The sequence below is a fragment of the Felis catus genome, chromosome A2 (assembly GCF_018350175.1).
Source record: "Felis catus isolate Fca126 chromosome A2, F.catus_Fca126_mat1.0, whole genome shotgun sequence".
Classification (NCBI taxonomy): Eukaryota; Metazoa; Chordata; class Mammalia; order Carnivora; family Felidae; genus Felis; species Felis catus.
Window position 1 is genome coordinate 123,641,345 of NC_058369.1, and position 17,931 is coordinate 123,659,275.

General features: G+C 40.0%; 1 pseudogene; it reads right to left on the minus strand.

Annotated features, from left to right (window-relative positions):
* Window positions 1-7,958: 7,958 nt before the first annotated feature.
* LOC123383935 lies at window positions 7,959-12,935 on the minus strand (annotated as a pseudogene).
* Window positions 12,936-17,931: the final 4,996 nt, after the last annotated feature.

A 17,931-nucleotide genomic window follows, 5' to 3' on the forward strand; every position in this document is an offset into this window, starting at 1 on the left:
CCCTGCTTTTATATTATTTTTGCTCCCCTTCCCTTATGTTCATCTTTTCTGTGTCTTAAAGTCCTCATATGAGTGAAGTCATATGATATTTGTCTTTCTCTGACTAATTTCGCTTAGCATAATACCCTCCAGTTCTATCCACGTAGTTGCAAATGACAAGATTTCATTCTTTTTGATTGCTGAGTAATACTTCATTGTATGTATATACCACTTCTTTATCCATTCATCCATCGATGGACATTTGGGCTCTTTCCATGCTTTGGCTATTGTTGATAGTGCTGCTATAAACATTGGGGTGCATGTGCCCTTTCGAAACAGCATCCCTGTATCCCTTGGATCAATACCTAGTAGTGCAATTGCTGGGTCGTAGGGTAGTTCTATTTTCAATTTTTTGAGGAACCTCCATACTGTTTTCCAGAGTGCCTGCACCAGCTTGCATTCCCACCAGCAATGCAAAAAAGATCCTCTTTCTCCACATCCTCGCCAACATCTGTTGTTTCCTGAGTTGTTAATGTTAGCCATTCTGACAGGGTGAGATGGTATCTCATTGTGGTTTTGATTTGTATTTCCCTGATGATGAGTGATGTTGAGCATTTTTTCATGTCGCTTGGCCATCTGGATGTCTTCTTTGGAGAAGTGTCTATTCATGTCTTTTGCCCATTTCTTCACTGGATTATTTGTTTTTTGGGTGTTGAGTTGGATAAGTTCTTTATAGATTTTGGATACTAACACTTTATCTGATATGTCATTTGCAAACATCTTCTCCCATTCTGCCGGTTGCCTTTTATTTTGCTGATTGTTTCCTTCACTGTACAGAAGTTTTTATTTTGATGAGGACCCAATAGTTCATTTTTCCTTTTGTTTCCCTTGCCTCTGGAGACGTGTTGAGTAAGAAGTTACTGCGGCCAAGATCAAAGAGGTTTTTGCCTGCTTTCTTCTCGAGGATTTGATGGCTTCCTGTCTTACATTGAGGTCTTCATTCATTTTGAGTTTATTTTTGTGTATGGTGTAAGAAAGTGGTCCAGGTTCATTCTTCTGCATGTTGCTGTCCAGTTTTCCCAGCACCACTTGCTGAAGAGACTGTCTTTATTCCATTGGATATTCTTTCCTTCTTTGTCAAAGTGAGTTGGCCATATGTTTGTGGGTCCAATTCTGGGTTCTCTATTCTATTCCACTGATCTGAGTGTCTGTTCTTGTGCCAGTACCATACTGTCTTCATGATTACAGCTTTGTAGTATAGCTTGAAGTCTGGGATTGTGATGTCTCCTGCTTTGGTTTTCTTTTTCAAGATTACTTTGGCTATTTGGGGTCTTTCCTGGTTCCATACAAATTGTAGGATTATTTGTTCTAGCTCTGTAAAGAATGCTGGTGTTCCTATGATAGGGATCGCATTGAATACGTAGATTGCTTTGGGTAGTAATGACATTTTAACAATATTTGTTCTTCCTATGCAGGAACATGGAATCTTTTTCCATTTCTTTGTGTCTTTTTCAATTTCTTTCATCAGCTTTCTACAGTTTTCAGTGTATAGATTTTTCACCTCTTTGGTTAGATTTATTCCTAGGTATTTTATGGGCTTTGGTGCAACTGTAAATGGGATCGATTCCTTGATTTCTCTTTCTGTCGCTTCATTGTTGGTGCATAGGAATGCAACCGATTTCTGTGCATTGATTTTATATCCTGCAACTTTGCTGAATTCATGAATCAGTTCTAGCAGGTTTTTTGGTGGAATCTTTTGGGTTTTCCATATAGAGTATCATGTCAGCTGCGAAGAGTGAAAGTTTGACCTCTTCCTGGCCGATTTGGATGCATTTTATTTCTTTGTGTTGTCTGATTGCAGAGGCAAAGACTTCCAATAATGTGTTGAATAACAGTGGTGAGAGTGGACATCCCTGTCTTGTTCCTGACCTTAGGGGGAAAGCTCTCAGTTTTTCCCCATTGAGGATGATATTAGCATTGGGTCTTTCATATATGGCTTTTATGATCTTGAGGTATGATCCTTCTACCCCTACTTTCTTGAGGGTTTTTACCAAGAAAGGATGTTGTATTTTGTCAAATGCTTTCTCTGCATCTACTGAGAGGATCATATGGTTCTTGTCCTTTCTTTTATTGATGTGATGAATCACATTGATTGTTTTATGGATATTGAACCAGCCCTGAGTCCCAGGTATAAATCCCACTTGGTCGTGGTGAATAATTTTTTTAATATGTTGTTGGATCCTGTTGACTAATATCTTGTGGAGGATTTTTGCATCCATGTTCATCAGGGAAATTGGTCTGTAGTTCTCCTTTTTAGTGGGGTCTCTGTCTGGTTTTGGAATCAAGGTAATGCTGGCTTCATAGAAAGAGTTTGGAAGTTTTCCTTCCATTTCTATTTTTTGGAACAGCTTCAAGAGAATAGGTGTTACCACTTCCTTAAATGTTTGGTAGAATTCCCCTGGAAAACCATCTGGCCCTGGACTCTTGTTTGGGGGGAGATTTTATATTTATTTATTTATTTATTTAAAAAAAAAATTTTTTTTTCAACGTGGGACAGAGAGAGACAGAGCATGAACGGGGGAGGGGCAGAGAGAGAGGGAGACACAGAATCGGAAACAGGCTCCAGGCTCCGAGCCATCAGCCCAGAGCCTGACGCGGGGCTCGAACTCACGGACCGCGAGATCGTGACCTGGCTGAAGTCAGACGCTTAACCGACTGCGCCACCCAGGCGCCCCATGGGGGGAGATTTTTGATTGCTAATTTGATTTCTTTACTAGTTATGGGTCTGTTCAAATTTTCTATTTCTTCCTGTTTCAGTTTTGGTCATGTATATGTGTCTAGGAATTTGTCCATTTCTTCCAGATTGCCCATTTTATTGGCATATAATTGCTCATAATGTTCTCTTCTTATTGTTTTTATTTCTGCTGTGTTGGTTGTGATCTCTCCTCTTTCATTCTTGATTTTATTTATTTGGATCCTTTCCTTTTTGATCAAACTGGCTAGTGGTTTATCAATTTTGTTAATTCTTTCAAAGAACCAGCTTCTGGTTTCATTGATCTGTTCTACTGTTTTTTGGTTTCAATAGCATTAATTTCTGCTCTAATCTTTATTATGTCCTGTCTTCTGCTGGTTTTGGGTTTAATTTGCCGTTCTTTTTCCAGCTCTTTAAGGTGTAAGGTTAGGTTGTGCATCTGAGATCTTTCTTCCTTCTTTAGGAAGGCCTGGATTGCTATATACTTTCCTCTTATGACCACCTTTCCTGCATCCCAGAGGTTTTAGGTTGTGGTGTTATCATTTTCATTGGCTTCCATGAACTTTTTAATTTCCTCTTTAACTTGTTGGTTAGCCCATTCATTCTTTAGTAGGATGTTCTTTAGTCTCCAAGTATTTTTTACCTTTCCAAATTTTTTCTTGTGGTTGATTTCGAGTTTCATAGTGTTGTGGTCTGAAAATATGCACGATATGATCTCGATCTTTTTGTACTTGTTGAGGGCTGATTTGTGTTCTAGCATGTGGTCTATTCTTGAGAACATTCCATGTGCACTGAAGAAGAATGTATATTCTGCTGCTTTAGGATGAAATGTTCTGAATATATCTGTTAAGTCCATCTGGTCCAGTGTGTCATTCGAAGCCATTGTTTCCTTGTTGATTTTTTAATTAGATGATCTGTCCATTGCTGTGACTGGGGTGTTGAAATCTCCTACTATTATGGTATTACTATCAATGAGATTCTTTATGTTTGTGATTGATTTATATATTTGGGTGCTTTCACATTTAGTGCATAAATGTTTACAATTGTTAGGTCTTCTTGGTGGATAGACCCCTTAATTATGATATAATGTCCTTCTTCATCTCTGGATACAGTCTTTATTTTAGAGTCTAGATCGTCTGATATAAGTATGGTTACTCCAGCTTTCTTTTGTTGACCATTAGCATGATAGATGGTTCTCCATCCTCTTACTTTCAATCTGAAGGTGACTTTAGGTCTAAAGTGGGTCTCTTGTAAACAGCATATAGATGGATCTTGTTTTCTTATCTATTTGGTTACCCTATGTCTTTTGATTGGAGCATTTAGTCCATTGATGTATAGAATGAGTACTGAAAGATATATATTTATTGCCATTATGTTGCTTGCAGAGTTGGAGTTTCTGCTGGTGTTCTCTGGTCATTTCTAGCCTTTGTTGTTGCTTTGGGTCTTTATTTATTTGTTGTTGTTGTTGTTGTTGTTGTTTTCATCTTTTCTCCCCTCAGAGAGTTCCCCTTAAAATTTCTTGCAGGGCTGGTCTAGTGGTCACAAACTCCTTTCATTTTTGTTTGTCTGGAAAACTTTTTATCTCTCCTTCTATTTTGAATGACAGCCTTGCTATGTAAAGAAATCTTGGCTGCATATTTTTCTGATTCAGCACATTGAATGTATCCTGCCACTCCTTTCTGGTCTGCCAGGTTTCTGTGGATAGGTCTGCTGCAACCCTGATCTGTCTTCCCTTGTGGGTTAAGGACTTTTTTTCCCTTGCTGCTTTCATGATTCTCTCCTTGCCTGAGTATTTTGTGAATTTGACTATGATATGCCTTGTTGATGGTCGGTTTTTGTTGACTCTAATGGGAGTCCTCTCTGCTTCCTGGATTTTGATGTCTGTGTCTTTCCCCAGGTTAGGAAAGCTTTCTGCTATGATTTGCTCACATAAACCTTCTACCCCTATTTCTCTCTCTTCCTCTTCTGGGACCTCTATGATTCTGATGTTCCTTTTTAATGAGTCACTGATTTCTCTAATTCTTAAATCGTGCTCTTTTGTCTTAATCTCCCTCTTTTTTTCCTGCTTCAGTATTCTCCATAAGTTTGTCCTCTATATCACTGATTCTCTGTTCTGCCTCATCCATCCTTGCCGCCATGGCCTCCATTTGAGATTGCAGCTCAGTTATAGCATTTTTTATTTCATCCTGACTAGCTTTTACTTCTTTTATCCCTACAGAAAGGGATTCTAATCTATTTCCAACTCCATCTAGTATTCTTATCATCATGATTCTAAATTCTGGTTCAGACATCTTGCTTGTATCTGTGTTGGTTAAGTCCCTGGCTGTTGTTTCTTCCTGCTCTTTCTTTTGGGGTGAATTCCTTCATTTCACCATTTTGAAGGGAGAAACGGAATTAATGAGGTAAAAAATTAAAATTAAAAAAATTAAAATTTAAAAATATTAAAATTTAAAAAATATTAAAATTAAAAAATTAAAAACAAACACACACACACAAAATCGAATAAATGATGCTAGATCCTAGGTGTGTTTTGGTCTGGGTGTTGAAAGGGGCTTGATAGATTAGAAAAAAAAAAGAGGAAAGAAAAAAGAAATAATGAGAAATAAATCATTTGAAAATTTGAAAAAATGAATATACTGAAGTAGACTAAAATGAAATGATGGAAGTAAAATAGAATTTGAAAAAATTTACACAAAAGTAAAAAATATAGTAGAAAAAAATTAAAGAAAAATATTTTTAATAAAAATTGAAAATAAAAATGAATTTTTTCTCTTTCCATATTCAAGAAAAAAGAAAATAAATGAAAAGGAAAAAAGAAAAAAGAAAGAAAGAAAATTGAAAAGATGGACCAGCAAACAGACTGAAATATGACTGAAATTACTTCATTTTCCCCTAGAAGTCAGACTATGAAGCATTATATAGTCCATAAACAAAGGAGGCAGAAGAGACTTAGGGTGCTGAAAAGTGAGGTTGGCCCACTTGGGTGGGGCTTAGTGTAACAGCTCTGTTCTCCACTAGATGGCGCTGCTTAGCTTACTGGGGCGGCTTGTTGTGATGCTTGTAGGTGCGTATACGCATGCGCGTGAGTGGTGAAAATGGCGTCACCCAGCAACCCAGTCTCTAGTATCGGAACTCTGTTTTCACCGATCCGCAATCACGCACCCGTGCTTTGTCTCTGGCTTCATCTGCTCCCCGCTTTTACACAGTCCGTGACAAAGCCCCAGGCAGCACCTCCCTCCTGAGTTTTGTCTCCGATGTGGCTGTTTTTCCCGACCCCTTACTTCTGAGGGACTATGGTTTTGACCCTTTCCGCCCTTCTGCAGAGGGTCTCACCAAGCAATGGCTGTGTGCCAGCCGCACCCAGGAACGTTTGCAGGTCCGTGCTGTTGCCGATGTCCAGAGACTGTGGCCAGGTGCCAGCCTGCCCCAGAAAAAGTTCGCGAGACAGTGTAGCAGCAGCGTTTCGGGGATTATGGAAAACCACAACGCACATCTGGCATCAGGCTTCACCCACAACGACCTTGTTCCAGCACCAGCGAATGTGGTTGTTCTCCTGGGTCCACTGGGGCCTTGCCTTTGGGGGACCCACACAGTCGCTACCAGGTGTCCTCCCAGCAGGGGAACTGCCTCTCCCCATGTGGCCTGAAGAACCCCGGTCCCCACTCTGCTCCTGGGGATTTGCCCTTCCCACCAGAGCACCACCAGGTATGGAGCTGCAGCATTTCAGACTCTGCCCTCCCTTGTTTACAGTCTTAATGGAAGTTAAACCCTCTCCTTTCTCCTTTCTCCCTTTTTAGTTCAGTCCCTGCAGCTGTTTCCACTTTTCCACTTTCTCTCCAGCTGCTTTTTGGGGGCGTGCTTTTCCTGTATCCCCCCCCCACCCCCATCTCCGGCCTCTCTCCGCACACAAAATTAGCTCCCTGCCCTCCGCGGCTTCTCTCTCCCTCAGTTTACCTCTCTGCGCCTTGTACATGCTGAATTCTGTGGTTCAGGTTGTGTAGATTGTTCTGTGAATCCTCAGATCAGTTTTCTAGGTGTGCAGGATGGTTTAGTGTTGGTCTGGCTATATTTCATGGACACGAGACACACAAAAAACTTCCATGCTGTTCTGCCATCTTGACTCCTCCTTGACAATAAATTATATTTAAAAAAAAACATGTCTGTATTGGCATGTCAGATGTCTTCATAAACAGGTCAAAAACTACATTTCCATTTCTCCAAGGAAAGATATTCAAATGCAGAATTCATGTATTTCTCAAAAATAATACATACTACACGGCTTCAAAACATGGCCCTTTCATCATGCTAAACCAATTCTTTCCAGATATACATTGTTACATTGTAATGCTTGTCAGATTTAAATAAAGTTCTCACTTGAAAGCTCCACACCTTGTCTTCAATAACAACTAAACGCTACTTGCTAGCTTTAATTTTGACCTCTTACTATATCAGAGTTTAAAACTGCAAATGGTGGGGCGCCTGGGTGGCTCAGTTCGTTGAGCATTCAACTTCAGCTCGGGTCATGATCTCACGGTTCATGATTTCGAGCCCCGTGTCGGGCTCTGTGATGAAAGCTCAGAGCCTGGAGCCTGCTTCGGATTCTGTGTCTCCTTCTCTCTCCGCCCCTCCCTCCACTTGCACTCTGTTTCTCTGTCTCTCAAAAATAAATAAACATTGAAAATAAATAAATAAATAAATAAATAAATAAATAAATAAATAAATAAATAAAACTGCAAATGGTATTCAAATCTCCTTGCTAACTAGCTTGGATTTTCAATTCAGAACTTAGATCAGAGGATATACTGTCTCCCTTATGAAATTAGAGCAGAAGGGAGGTTCCCAGGCTTTGTCTAGCCAGGCAAATCCCCACCTTTCTTTTTGATCTGAATTATTCAGGTTGCATATTCCAGCCAATATTTATCTAAAGTTCAACTTTTCTCTGTGGCAGTAGAGCATCTCACTTAGGGAACTGTTGTATATTATCAGCCTGTGGGTCACATAATCCTCAGTGAGATTTTCTCCGTCCTCTCTTTTGGCAATTTTTGAACATTATCCCAATGGAACAATTAAGGTTTACTTATTAATACTTTTTCTTCACTTTCTCTTACCTATATCTTTCAGACAAAATCTGCAGTTAAAATAATCATTTGCTTAACAGACTTGCTGCTTCAGAATACAAAAAGCAAATAGGTATTTAATATGAATGAAATAAATACAGAAAGGGGATAGTGTTTAAATATGCCTTTAGAAGCACTCATAACAAATTTATCTACTTCTTATATCAAAAACCAAAATAAAAGATCAGACTGAATAAGTGTTGATGGGTTTAAGGTAGTCTTTATTTTGAGGAAAATCCACAACATAAAACGATTGAGGAAAAAATGATGCATATATTAGAGCACACCTCAAAAAACTAAGAAATACTGGACAGCTTCCAGCTTCAATTTGCAACCCACTAAGGCAGTCAGAAATTGCTCATCAATTTGATGATAAGTTTGAAGAGAGTAGCTCTATTGCTGGACAGAACTTTGGGATTTTAAGACTTAGAAGTTGAAGTAAGTGTGGGTACTTACCACGTGTTTTTAGAAGTGGTAGTTTTAAAAATTGCGGTGATGTCCCGGTTGGATTAGAGGTAATTCATAAAACTGCATTTATTTATGATTACATTGCCTGATTTATTTAACTCCTATGAGAAAATAAATGATTCACTGGCATTTTTAGCTAAATGAAATTCGGTTTAAATTAAGCAAAATAGCTAACTGGCTTATTTGAACCCTGAAAGTTAACATTCGGGGTATTTCATGATTTTCTAATGTACACTTGAAAGGAGAGAGCTAATTTGGGCTTTACTTGAATGTTCATAATATTATTATTACATGTAAACTAGTACACAAAGTGCTTTCATAGGAAACTATCTTTGACAACCTCAGAAGTATGTAAAATATGAATTTCCTCAAGGGGATTATATTGTATAAGAAAATTGTCCAATTATATGATTGTGGCCTAAGACTATCATAAGAACAAAGGTAAAATTTCCCCATCACAACAAGACAAAATGGCACCAACACTTCTTTTTGTTGTTGTTTTAATGTTTATTTTTTATTTTGTGAGAGAGAGCATGCACGTAAGGGACGGGCCGAGAGAGAGAGAGAAAGAGTCCCAAGCAGGCTCCGCTCTATCAGTGCTTAGCCCAATGTGGGGCTCAATCTCACCACTGTGAGATCATGACCTGAGCTGAAATCAAGAGTTGGATGTTTAACCAACTGAGCCACACAGGCGCTCCGACACTGACATTTCTCATTCAAGTTCAATTAAAAACCAAACGAGCATTCCTGTATCCCTAGCCACTGTTTCCTAAAACCACAAAGATACGTTCCAAGGCTTAAAACAGAGATCTGATGCTTTAATAGTCATCATTCTATATTTTACTGAATTCTGAAGTGAAAAAAAATTTAATTCAAGATATCACGCATGAAATCATAATATCGTGGAGATATGAAGGGCCGTGGCTAAACAAGTAGGAGACACGCACCATTGTCTGCCCTTCTGATTGCCTCAGCCAAAATCATTGAAACACCCGTAACTTGCATCTTAGAGCAATGTTCTGTTTTGTCCTCTTGTAGAATGGTCTCTGTGATGTTGATAGCTACAGAGGCAGCATTATTAACTCTGGAAATACCTGGCCCAGAGAAGATCCCATGAGTAAAGATGGCATAAACTTTAGTGGCTTTGGTGTAGCGTGGCTTGACTGCAGTATATAGCATTTGTTGTCCACAAGGATGGCTACCTGATCTTTAATTAAGCACCAGTCCGAATCATGCTACCCACCTCCATGGCTCTCCTTCTTTCTCCGTGTGCCAAGGCCAACACCACATTCAGTCTGTCCATGAATGATGCAGCCTCCTGCTTTGGGAGAAATGACAACACACATCCTCTGGTCGGCAATATTCTCTTGTTTCTCCATGTGAGTCACTCACAGGGATGGCAAAGAAGTCCCGGATGAGCAGCATGTAGGCCCACGGTAGTGATGTGATCTGCCCCAGCTACTGGAAGCACAGAATTATTTGGGAACATAGTACTTCTGGAGGTCATCCCAGGAAGCAAGTGGGGGAGCAGAGAAGTATGTGACGGGATGTGTTAATGCTGCCATGACAGCTAGGGCTCCACCCCATTGAGATCCCTCCAGGAGACTGAGTAGAACACACCTGAGAATTACCCCTACCTAGAAGCAAGAGAGCTGGAATTTTTATCCATCAGCTCCTGTCCCTGTTAGTCAAGAGTCACTCTTGGGGGCAGTAACTTCCAGGCATAGCATGTGCATGAGGCCAGAGAAAACCTTCAAACAGAATCATGTGCTTGAGTAGGTAATTGATGTGACGCAGAAGCTGACCACCCAAGTTAAAAGTGACCTCCATGGTGGTCCAAGGGGCTATTGCAGGGGGCACTGACAGCATCTTTTACAGTTCCCAGAACCCACTCTACAGGCCAACCCCTCAACTTCCACAACTCAACCACAATCTCCTCTCTCAGATGTTCTTGTTGTCTATTTTAACTAGATTTTATCTAGATTGAAACAGTGATGGGGTGGGGAGTGGTTTCCCCATAGTGTGCATTGGGCTAGCCCCCAGCAGTAGTTCAGGAAAGGACAAGACCTAACATGTGTTAAATACCCACTATAGGCCAGATTCTATACATACAAAGACCCAGGGTGATGCTCAAAACAGCCCTATGACATACATAATATCCTCCCAATTCTATATATGTATACATATCCATACACATACACATATACATATGAAAACTGAGACCTGGAGAGACAAGTAACTTACTCCATCTCGAATGGCTAGAAAGTGACAATGCCAACAAGCAAACCAAGTGTGCTTAACTCCAAAACCTCCTGCCTTTTCCTCTTAACACATAAAGAGAAACCAGAGTCTCTTCACCTCTCAGGAAAAACATTTCCCCTAGATCAAGAGACCCACGCTTAAATAATTCCTGAGCACTTCAGAAAGCTCCAGTTCTCCCAGAGCTTAGCGTGAAATAAACCTGACTGCCCAGCAAAACATCTTTTACTAATACTGAAATTGTACCTGACCCCTGAACTACATAAACCACTCCTTAATACACATCCACTCAACACAAAGCCCTTTACATATCAGGCTATTTTTGCTGCTTTGAGTTTATATGAGGAGGAACTGCTGTGGAACAGGCCACAGGACAGAAAGCTACATGACCTTCCTCTAGGGGGACATTTCCCAGAAATTCAGCACCTATTAAGTGGAAAGAATCTGGGTGACGTGTGTGTGGCAGTATTTTCACGGGTCCATCATGCAACTTTTAAAACACTATGCCCAACACCTTGGTGGCATTTTAGAAAGCTTCAGTGCCTTGGCATAGTCTGTCCCCACTACCTGGAATGCTTTGCCCTTCCTGGGCAAACAACCACTGAAACTCAGCTCAATGATTACCTTTCCTGGAAAGCCTTTCCTGACCCCCTCCTAATGGAGGTGATCACTCTCCCCTTCCCTTTGTGCACCTACAGTCCCTTCTTTCCATTCCACCTCTAGCTGTCCATAGGGGCTCATTTGTGGTCCCCATCGCTATGGAAAATCCCTTAAGATTCTGCAATCTCCACCTGTAGTAATGTGAGCACCCAATCTGGATCTAGAAGAAAACCTGGGCCAAACCGTCCCACTGAGCATATCACTTCTTTCCTGTCCTTTTCTCACCCCTTTGCTGGCACAGGTTGCCTCTTGCCTGACTTAATTTTCTCCACTAATTAAATGTCACACTTCCAGCAGCAATCACCAAGAGATGCTCTCCAGGCAATTCAGTAGAGGCAAAAATAAGGTCCTTCCCATTTCTTACTACCCTCTTGAGATGTTGATGGTGAGGCTGACTATAACTAATGACAAATAATAGGGTTGCCATGAGGAAGTATTAATGTGGCCCATGGCTCAAGGAGCAGCAATTAGGAGACAAAATGCCTTCCTTGCTTCCCACTCCCACCCCCTCCCCCGTCCACATGTTCCAAAAGCTAATGTATTCATCACACTGTATCACACTTAGGAGATCCCTCCTATCTTTCTGGCCAAGCAGGGAGATTCTGAAAGGCAGACACAAAGTAAGTGCTCGACAAATGTTAGCTTTATTAATGAATTAATGATAACTATGAACAAAATTTGAAATCTCCCTGCTTCTTTCATTCCAAACTTAAAACGAATTGCTTTGTAAGTTCAGCCATTTTCTGATTAATAAAGGCCTCTTTCTCAGTCTCATCATAAAAATAAAAAAGCTTCCTACTCTGTTGTCACCACTTAATTCAACAAATATCTTTCGAGTCCCTTTGCCCAAGCACTGTGCTTTGTGATAGAAAGTTCAAAGATAATAAGAGCTCAATTCTCAGAGGAAATGTTATGGACTAAGTGGCAGGTAGCTTAAATTGTTGAAATGTAATTGCTGTGATGGAAAAATGATAAAAAAAAATAAGTTGATCCAGAGTCTCTTTAAATAGTAGTGATAACTACTGCCATTTATTGAGCACTTACTATATGATTGAAACTATACTGGATGCTTTACATATATTATCTTCGTTAATTTTTACAATTCTAAGAGGTGGTTATTCTTCCCAAATTACAAATGAGCGAATTGAGGCCAAAGACAGTAAGTAGCCACCTAAATTCACACAACTAATAAAGAATTGATTGGGATTAGAGCCCAGGTAAATCTGATTCTGGAGCCCTTGTTTTTATCTACATTGTACTTAAGTTTTTTACAGTAAAAAAAGGGCACCTCAAGTAGAAAATGTGAATGAAAATAGATTCCTCTTTGTCAAAAATCAGTGTAAAATAATAACAATTTAACCCTTTACCTACCCTTGTGGTGTGATTCAACAGTAAGTAGAGCAGAGTGGAAGCCCAGAAACCTCACTTTGAAGCTGGATTTGGGAAAAACACAAAAGCCTGGACTTTAGCAACAAACTGCCTGTTCCACAATGCACTCTGGTGGCCAGTTGGTGTCATTCATGGTTATTTTTAAATTTAAGAATGAGATTGTCAACAACCAAAGATTCAGTCAGGGTCAACCCTGGATAAAGTAGATTAAATCTGGGGCGCCTGGGTGTCTCAGTAGGTTAAACATCTGACTTTGGCTCAGGTCATGATCTCATGGTCTGTGAGTTTGAGCCCCGCGTCGGGCTCTGTGCTGACAGCTCAGAGCCTGGAGCCTGCTTCAGATTCTGTGTCTCCCTCTCTCTGTTCCTCCTCCACTCGCACTCTGTCTCTCTCTCAAAAATAAATAAAGATTAAAAAAAAAAAAAGTAGATTAAATCTGTCAAAATGTTTCAATATTTAGCCCTTATTCTGTTTTTGATACTTGGAAACAACCACCTTCAAATAGTTTCCTCTGTCTTATTCCCATTAGTCTGACTGCTAGTCTAACACAGGACTTACTTATTAAGTAGTAATCAATTACTACTTAATTAATTTCAGTAAGAAACATTGAGGAATACAAAAACTTGTGGGTTAAAGTGGAAGGATGAACAGGATATTTGCAACAGGTCTTGGATAGTCACCACATAAAATATTTAGTAAAAACGGAGGAAAATGTAACTTTACAATGGAAAAAGCTGGCAAATATCAAAGCTCAAGATTAACAACATTAGAAATGGAACTAGTCGACGTAATGTGCAATGAGATGCACTCGGAAGGATAGCATTCCTCCTGTGACACACGTCAGAAATGCACACTCGGAGCTTACTCATGAGGAGACAACAAACAAATCCAATTTGAGGAATCTTTTACAATGGCTAGTCTGCAACCTTCAGAAATGTCAGACTCATAAAAGTTAAGGAAAGACTGAAGAACTGTTAAATTGAAGGAGATTGGAGAAACCTGGCAACTGAATACAGCACATGATCCAGGCCTAGATCCTTTTGCCATGAACACTGTTACGGCAACTGATGAAAGTTGAGTCGGGTCTGAGTGTTTCTGATTCCTGCAACTTTTCTTCAGTGAGTCTGAATATATATATTTTATAAAATACGATTTTATTTTACAGAATACAGTTTTGTAAAGTGTATATTTACAATGTATATTTTACAAAATACAATTTGAAAAATAAAAAGCCCCCTGCATAGGCATCCCTCTTTTGACTTATAATAATTTCACTAACATTCTTCTCATGTTCAATCCTAGAAGATCTCATACTTCCTTTACAATAAGGGCCCCCCTTTTTTTTAACTGATAGAAATCTACCACACCTCTGTGGGTGAAGCTGCAGTTTTGTACCCTGAAATCTAAAGATATGATTAGAACTTGTGTAATCAACAAATCAACGCTCAAGAAAGAAATTGAGACCACCTGGATGGGAAGTGACCCCCCAAACCTATAGACAAATTCTTCCTTGGTCCAAAGTCCAACATTTGAGGCAGCAGATGAATCATTGCCTACCAAGGCTTGGCACTAACAATGTAAACTAGAACTCCACCAGTACTCCATAGCACACAGGGAACTTAGCTGCCTTGCAGTTTAAATGCAGCCAAAACTGTTCTCTCCACTAACACAACCACTAACATATACAGATTCTCTATCATCAGATCCTTGCTTTAGTCACACCTGCTTTAAAAGCTGTATCTGCACCAATCTACACTCTAAGGTGTGGGGATAAGCTTAGGAACCTCCCAGGTTTACACCAATGGGTTGACAAGGCATAAAGAAATACAAATTCATGAAACGCTCACACCTGAGTTTGGGTAAACCAGATTGGCACCCCAAGGATAGGCGGTGCAAAGGCACCCCAAAATAGTGAGGGGGTACAGAGCCCCCAGAATAGAGAGAGGCAAAGACCTAAAATAGGAACAGGTGCAAAGGTGCCCAATACATAGGTGTATGAAATAAACAAGATTAGATGTTCAGGGTGGAAGCACCCCAAGTTAGTACTGTAACAGAAAAGCTGTTTTCACAGGATAGGGCCAGGTTAGGTAAATTGGTGAATTGGACTATGTACCGCTGTGCTGCAGGCAAAGCAGCCCAGAGCAGAGATGGTTAACCAAAGAAAAGGTGCCTTATTCACCCTGAGGTTATTTCCCCTATCTGTCTCATTCACTAGGCTAGCTAAGATAAACAGAGGTGCTGCCTCATATCTGCTGTAAACAACCTTCAACCCAACTGCCCGGTGCCTGGATTTTGTTTTGTATTAACCCAAACCCCTAACCCCAAATATCTTCAAGACCCCCTTTCCCTCACGTTCACAAGTTAATGTTCACAGATTCATTGTCTCTTTGTGCATGTCCATCGCCATGTTTGTAAGCCTTCTGATCCTAATAAAAATGGGGGAAGGACCCTTATTCGGGGCTCTTGTCTGTTCCCAGACATTAGCCATCTCTCGCTTTTCATCTTGCATTTTGCTCTCTTGCTAGACAAGAGAGAACTTTAGAGTCTACGACACTAAGGCTGTGGGTCTCAAGCTTTGATGAGGATTAGAATTAGCTGGGGAATTGGGGAACTCCATAAAAATACACAGGCCCAAGGCCCTATCCCACTTCAATAAGCCTGGACCTCTGTGTTCTTTACTGGCTCTCCAAGTGATTCTGATGGCAGTTTTCAAACCAAAATTTGAGAAAAACTTACACAAGTCACCAATGCCAGCATAGCTTCTGCCTTTGCTGCCCTCATTTTTGCTGAGGCCTCACCATCACTTTCGGGCCCAGCACATGAAGCCCTGCCTCCAGAGAGGAAACAAAACCTGTGTAAAAACAGCCACTCACCAGCAACCTGCCAAAGTGAAAATCCTATATGGCCAACACCTAACACGAGAACATTTCAGCTTCAAACCAACCATTCTACTCTACTGGAATACTCACAGTATTTTCTTCCCCAATTTTATTGTCTAGACACAGTGCTCCTCACCCATGCATCAAACATGAGGGAATTTTAAAGGGCCCAATAAATAGTATCTCTATTGTAGAACAGTGGTTCTTAACTATGGGTTTTTGCTCTCAGATGACAATTGGCACCATCTGGAGCCATTTTTGTCACAACTGGGGAAAGGGAAGAAGAGGAAGGATGCTACTGGGATCTAGTGAATAGAGCCAGGGATGCTGCTAAAGATCCTACAATACACAGGACAGCCCCTACAACTAAGAGTTACCCAAAAATGTCGAGACCCTTATTTAGGGTAGTACCCATTCTAAACGAATTGCAGCATTAAGACAAAAACAGCAGCAGATCGGAGGCCTATCATCATCTTTATTACTGTTAAGACTAGATTAAGAGGTATCACTTACCCGTAGGCTAGTGAACTTCCTGTTACTGAACCCCAGAAACAGACTCATCTACCTTGGCGACTAAGTAATTGTATGCCTCTCTAAGTGAGGTCAGGCTTCTCTAAAACTCCTAGCATGTTGGAACTAAGAACATGTGCTCCTTGAAGGCTAATTCTTAGGGGGGGGGGGGGAATGAAGAGTGGAGTATGACCACCCATTTCCCATAGGATAGTGAATAAAAGGGTGAAAAGGGGGCACTATTACATTTGACCCCCCTCCAAAGAGAAAAAATAACAGGAGAAAAGCATTCCCCAACAAGGGTCAGAAGTGGCGAGGTGGGGCAACAGACTCCTAGTAGCTCTTGAGAACCAACTGCTAAATCAAGTTTGCAAGCTTGTGGTTAAACCCTTGGCAGCTTGAAATCAGCCACAGTAGGAGTACTTATACCGGGTGAGGGTGGGGGAAGCACAAAGCAGTGCTTTGTTTTGGAAAATAAATTTGGATTGAAAAATAAAGAGGGGCACCTGCCTGGTTCAGTCAGTGGAGCATGCAACTCTTGACCTCAGGGTTGTGAGTTCGAGCCCCACTTTGGGTGTAAGGATTACTTAAAAATAAAATGTTAAGAAATTTAAGAAAAAAAAGAGAGGTGGATCCTTTTTTGTTGTGGAAACACTAAAATTGAAGATGGATGCAAGATTTAAATGAAACAAAAACAACAAAACTATATCTAATCATAGCAAAGAGGGTCTTTCTAATCCATGTGTACCAATGATAAAAATCATAAAGGATGAGATCAACACATGACTACATAAAAACACATTTACACCAAAAAAAAAAAAAAAAGTACCAAAAATAGACAAATTATAAACCGGGGAAATTACCTGCAAAATACATGACTAAGAGTAAACTCTTTAACAATTCTTACAAATTAGTAAGAAAAAGACAAGCATCCCAATGGCAAAAGCCTCAGAAGTAATTCACAAAATACAAAGGAGTTCAAAATTAATAATGAAAACTTTAAACATACTAGGTTTTGCCTATCACAGTGGCAAAGCGAGATGGTAGAGCATAGCCAACATTGGTAAGTATGTAGAGTACTATGGAAAAAAATACCATGAAAAACTGCTGGCAAAGTGTAGGATGGTACAAACTTTTTGTTGGCAACACTATAACCTTTGACCTCACATTATGAATTTCTAAGAAAAATAAAAATGTAGGGGCACCTGGGTGGCTCAGTCAGTTGAGCCTCCGACTTCGGCTCGGGTCATGGTCTCACAGCTCATGATTTTGAGCCCTGCTTCGGGCTCTGTGCTGACGGCTTGGAGCCTGGAGCCTGCTGTGTCTCCCTCTCTCTCAGCCCCTCCCCCACTCACTCTGTCTCTCTCTCAAAAACAAACACTTAAATTTAAAAAAAAAAAAATAGAAAAGAAAAATATATATAGACTACTATGGCCAATAATAAAAATCAGCTAAATTATAGTAAATCATTTAATGAAATACAATGCAAACATTAATGTTACTGAAATGACATGGAAAGATGTGCACCACTTAAAATTTTTTTAAAAAGTCTTAAATGGGGCTACAGAATGGTGTATTCAGGATGAGCACGTTTTTGTAAAAATAATGTGTATGAGAGTGTACTGAGAAAGTCTAAGAAGGTATACAGCAAAGTGTAATGAATATTTTCCTTTTTACTTATCTCCATTTCTACAATGTGCATATGTTACCTGTATATTTTGTTTTTTATTATTGAAGTATAGTTGATATACAATAGTTATACTAGTTTCAGGTGTACAACATAATGGTTCAACAATTCTAAACATTACACTATGCTCACCACTATAAGTGACTACACCATCTGTCACCATGTTATTATAATATTATTGACAATATTCCCTATGCTGTTACTTTCCACCTCTGTAACTTATTTATTTTA